This window comes from Crassostrea angulata, chromosome 2 (genome assembly GCF_025612915.1).
Source record: "Crassostrea angulata isolate pt1a10 chromosome 2, ASM2561291v2, whole genome shotgun sequence".
Taxonomy (NCBI): Eukaryota; Metazoa; Mollusca; class Bivalvia; order Ostreida; family Ostreidae; genus Magallana; species Magallana angulata.
The window spans coordinates 74,431,527-74,437,407 of NC_069112.1; the positions used below are offsets into that span (position 1 = coordinate 74,431,527).

The window sequence follows — 5,881 nt, forward strand, 5'->3', positions numbered from 1 at the left end:
ATTTGATATTACTTGGAAAATTATTGTACTTGGATTCTATGCTGAAGTAAGCGACAAAACACTGCTTTTAAACAACCTAATAGCTTTTATTACCTTTAGTATGTATAAATATAAGATGAAATGTAGATTAAAGGATGAGAAAATGTCAGAGAAAAACCTCTTATTTAGTTTGAAAAGTAATCTGTGTATGCAAAATACTGTTCTAAAAATGACTAGTTGTATTAGAAATGATATTTACCACGATATAGGTGATTATTTGTAGACACTAAATGTGCGATGTATGATGATGATGATAATGATGATGATGATGATGTAATAATGAATATGTGAATGAATTTGTTTTATAATAAAAGAAAAAAAAAACAGTAGTATCCACAAGTCAAATTTTATATCAGATATTTTCCACAAGTGTGATATATTATTTTAAAGCTTGGAGAAAGTATTAAAAGAAAATGACATTTTTGGAATTCTTTGGTCAGATATTGTTACTAAAAATAGACCGCAAAAAGTAGTGCTGATGTTATTCTTTGTGACCATTTCTTGGGAATACTATTAATTTTAATAATCGGCATATTTACATGATAAATTATTATCACAAATCAAAATAAGTTCAATAGGATTGTAATGTACACTTTCTTTAATCATACTATTCTGAGTTTTATTGGATATCCAAATCCCTTTATTATTCCGCACCTCGGATTTAAACGTATTCCTACGCCAAAGTCCCGTTGACAAAAACAACGTCAAAACGTCAACAAATAAACATTTGTAATTCCGATATAAACAGTTCAAATTATTGCAATAACTTTGCTTGTGATTAAATGTGGACAAATTAAAATACATTTACATATTTTAATTATTTACTTACTTCATTTAATACATGGTAATACGTCTTGCCACTACTAAAATATGTACTACATAATACTAGTTACAAGACACAAAACTGCATTATCTGTAAAACAATAGTAAGCGTTTTGCACAAATTAATCTTTATAAATTATTTTACAAATCAAATATGAACAAAAAACGATCAATGTAATTAATATTTTCATACATGATTTGCAGGTGGTCAATTTAAACAGATTTTAGAACTTTTAACAGATTAGACATAAGTTCCATGTGAGTCAGTGGGTGTCGTTTTCCATTGTTGCCTATTTTAGAAAATGAATAAAGTTTTTTGTCTAGATCATTCTGCTTTAAAAAATTTTCCTGTAGCGAAGCTGTGCTTTCAAAGCGTTACATTTGTCTGATGTACGATTCAGCTCTTTCAGTTTCAGTTTGCACTCTCGGGGTGATTTCCACAAGCCATAGTTAACAATGTCATCACTTTGTTTTTCCAGCTGCATTCGGTTTTTTTTCTCCTTTTTTCAGCTCTTTTTTGGAACTCCTCCTCTTGTCTTTCTTCTCTCTGTCGTTGTATTTCTGCTTTTCTTCGGCTGAATAGTTCCCTTTCATCAATAACTGATCTCCTTGCTTCTGAAATAAGAACTTCGGTATTTTCACTGTTTCTCATTATCCATGTGGAGGTTTTGTTCATTAAGAACAGAGTGTACGCCTCGATAGCCAGGGTTGATATATTTGGTTTTGATTTCAGGATTTGGTCCATGTAGGCAAAAAGTCGCTCAGAATAAGAGTTGTGTTTGTCCACACTCTTGGTAGCTTGTGAGAGTTCCTCTGTGAATGATTCATATCTACCATTTGGCAAATGATCTTTGTAGACATGAAGTACTACTTTTCGGATTGATGGTAACAGGACTATGAGAATGATTTCCACGTCAGTATCATATGTTGACTCTTTAGTTAAGGATTCGAAAATTTTGTCACCATGAAACGCTACTCCTGTTAGAGATGGAAAGGTTCCCTTCATGAAATCGACGATGTTTTCGCAAGCATCTACCAAATAAAAAGACAGATGGAGATAACGCTGTGTCATGTCTTCAATTGATTTGTCGCTGTTCTCAAGAAGATTCCACAGGGGCGTTGTAACCATCTTTGATATCAAACCCAACGCTTTCAGTCCAGCAACATAAAAGGAGACATTAAGATCCGATAGAACAGATTTTAAAAGTCTTTTGTTGTCTGTATCTGATTTTTCCAGGAACGCAATCATGTGGGGGTGTAAAAAGTATAGACAGGTCGCATTTTGAAACAGAATATTGAATCTATGGCCTTTGAAAGGTTGAAGAGGAAGTGACATCATTCTATTTTCAGTTAGAAAAGGCTGCATGTATGTTCGGAAGGCTCCATAACACCCACATTTTTCATCCCCTCTTCTAGCAAAAGATTTGCACGCACTTCTGATTAAACGGAAACAACCAGATTCATCACTCTTAGAGAACGTTTTGTCAAATACTGGAGGATTTCCTGCAAAATTCCCTACCTCTGCTTCACATAATCCTTTCTGTGCAGCATTTGCCATATGAACAAGACCATGAGGACCGCAGAAGAAATTGTTAAGTCTACTGACTGTTTCTTTCTCTTCATCATCCATGGTGTTGTAATCTGCTCGTACCTGTGGCAACACCTCCTCTCTGTAACTTTCTAAGAGCTCATTGAACTTTAACTCAGTTGCAGCACGATCACTCATAGTATTTTGAATGTTACATAAAATCTCGTTTTCAGCACTCTGAGGATGAGTTTCTTTTCTGGTGTCAGCAATATCCTGCAAAATCTCCTTGAAAGTATCCAGTGTGTTCTGTGCTGATTTTGCCCATTTCACGAAGTCCTAGAGCAAAGTAATTACCTTCTTCATCACGAACAGAAAATCCCTCGTACTTGATGCCAACTTTGGATGTTTCGTCAGTGTGTAGAGTAGTGTTTATCTTTTCAGGTAGTTCATCTTGTAGTTGCTTGTTAACGAGACAGAGTCTTTGAATGTTCATATTGGCCACAGTTGAAGGAGATGGAAGTCGATCAGGTTCTTTTCCAGCCAGCTTTAAACATGCTTCTATGGTTGGTCCTGAAAAAAAAAATATGAAAGAAATTAAATGTATATCCAGTACATGTGCGTGTTGCTTAATGATGAGGAAAATCAGGATTATGTACCCGTAGTAGTTCAATGTCCTTATCCTTATGAAAATGAGATACTTACGAATTTGCGTTGAAGGAACACTGTGTTCGAGAAGAGAGTACACACATAAATGGAGTTCTGGGGTGAATGCTTTTTCTTTCTTGTCAAATAGATGGATGACTCTCGTTTCATCCCCCTCTTGTAGCTGTTCGATGAGATAAGCAATCTGATCATCCTTTTCCTTTAATGCAGTTTGAAGTTCGGTGATAGTCGTTCTTTGTTGATCATTATCAGCCTGCAGTTCATAAATAAGTTGTTGATAGTCTTCTTTTGTTGTGTCAGTTGTTGTACATTTGGTTTTCCAGTAATCCTCTCTACGTTTAGTGCGTTTGACTGTTTTGTTTGATGATACAAGTTTTTCTTGAAGCACTCGGTTTTTCCTTGATATGTTTTCAGACTTTATGTTCAGCGTTTGCAAGTTAGATATAGTTTCAGATAACTCGGACTTTAATGTTAATTTTTCCTGAATTAGATTCTGGTTTTCCATAAAAAGAGAGTTTGATATGGATATGGCAGTTGACGTGGCATCGCCGCTAGAGTTAATCAGACATGTAGCTTCGGGCAATTTTGACTTTACTGTTGTTGATAATATGGGTGGAGCAAACTCTGTTTCCAAGAATTCTGTAAACTTTCTGCTGCCGTCAGTTTTAGATTTGTTCTTACGAAGCTTTTCATATTCTGACCATAATCGACCAATAGCCACCTTAGTTGATGTCGGATTACAATTTTCTGACTGTGTTACTATCCACTCAGCAGTTTTGGATGTCCGATGTGATATTTTAGAGCTAATAACATCAGAATTCCGAATCATTTGGGTAGAGCAAGACATCTGACGAAGAGTTTGTTGAATAAAAAAAGCGATAAGCAGTATCCAGCAAGTTCTGAAATAAAAATCAAACCAATCGTAAATAAATATACTCTTGGATGTTAGTAACTGTCAAAATTTAATAACGGTATATTATCAGATTTACAAATCATGTTACATGGAACCACGGTATTAAAATATATAACTAATTAGTTTTTGCTGGTTTTGATTTCAGAGTTTAAAAAAATGAGTGTAAATATTTTCCCATTAAATGGAATATATAAATGTTTTTTTAATCAATTACATGTATTAACGTTTACAACAATCCATCAAAAAAAAAATCATCCATGTGTGTTAATTTTTTTTAAAACTTTCATATCGCATAATGTACTATGTTTGATGTATCGTAGCATCGGGGGGGGGGGGGGGGGGTCCCCCCCCCCCCCCCACTTTTTCTCGCAGCAACAAAATTTTTAAAATTTACATATGAAAAATGGAATTATCATTGAGTTGCCTCCCCCCTCCCACTTTTTCGGGAGTATGTAAAAAATTGATATGAAAATAAGGAAATGAGGAGTGAAGTTGAAGTTATAAATCCCCCCCCCCCCCCTCCCCACAGATTAGGATTTTGAAGATTTTGGAAAACTTCAAATTGTCCCCTTTTTTTTCTTGTCAAGATTTTTTGGATAAGTCTGCCCCCCCCCCCACTTTCAAAAACGATGCTACGTGCCTGCAGTGTGCATGCATGCGCGCACGCACGTGTGCATATGTACATGTGTGGTTTAACTTTTGTGTAACTTGATTTAATCAAAGAAATTATACTACAAAAGTAAATATACAAATGAGTTTTGTGTCCTTTACTATTATTTCGCCTATACCCGTGCTTGTACGGAAAGTACCCTCTACAAAAAGCATAGATACAGATGCATGTAGTAATATGATTTTCTAAACCTAGGTACATATTTTATAATGGTGTTTGTATCCATTAGTTTGTCATAAATTATGGAAACGAGCATCGAGAAATGAATATACATAACAGTGTATATATTTAAATTCAGTTAATATTCTGAATCATGATTACTTCCAGCATAATGCAATGAATGCTACTTATGCAAGTGTAAACAAAATGTAGTGCTTTAAAAAATGTTTATAATCGATGTGCTCATACTCAGAATTTTGCAAGAGAACTTGAAAAAAATGCAAGCAGTTTAGATAAATGTAATTAATATCCTTAATTCTTAAACTTAAAGAAAAAATATGTGTCACTTTATGATTCTTCGGGAAATCAATTAATCGACCGCAAAAAACTTTGCATCACCACTTGGCTATTCAAAACGCATTTTATTCAACACATTAATTGCATGTTCTTTATATATGTACGTAGCTATGAATAATAAATATTTATTTTTTAAGTCAAATATATGTTTTAAAGATGTAGTGACAGCTAGATTACTGAGACTCTTTTCAATTTTCAGCTGTGTAATTTGCGTTTGTGTAAATATGATTTAATAAATATTCAATAACATTGAAAATTTCTATATTATACAGATTAGAAGTATTTGTAAATTAATTATTTACATGGTTTTATATTATAACTCTGTAAGACGGTGTTTTCATAAATCTTAAGTACTAGAGAGAACTTGATCAATATAGATAGATATTAATTTAATTTTTCATAATATATACCGGTAATTGTATTTGAAAGGATAAAAATTATTTTTCAACTAATATATTTGAATGATGTTCATTCTGCATGAGTGTTAAACCTATTTTTAATTATTATTATATCATCAGTGTACAATACAAAGTGCAATTTTCATTTAATTTTTCATTGTTAAATGTTTTATTTTTTTCCTTCTTAAGTATTCTAATAATAGCATGGCCTTAAACATGTGTTGCAAAAAAACTAGTTCCAATAATACAGGTTATAAAATCTATGAATGCATAGCTAATAAGGAGTTGAAAATAACAGTGAAAATGGGGATATTATTCTACATTTCCCCGTA

At 33.2% G+C, this 5,881-nt stretch overlaps 1 pseudogene; it reads right to left on the reverse strand.

The window, feature by feature from the left end:
* Nucleotides 1-1,273: 1,273 nt before the first annotated feature.
* On the reverse strand, nt 1,274-3,950 carry LOC128174852 (uncharacterized; annotated as a pseudogene).
* Nucleotides 3,951-5,881: the final 1,931 nt, after the last annotated feature.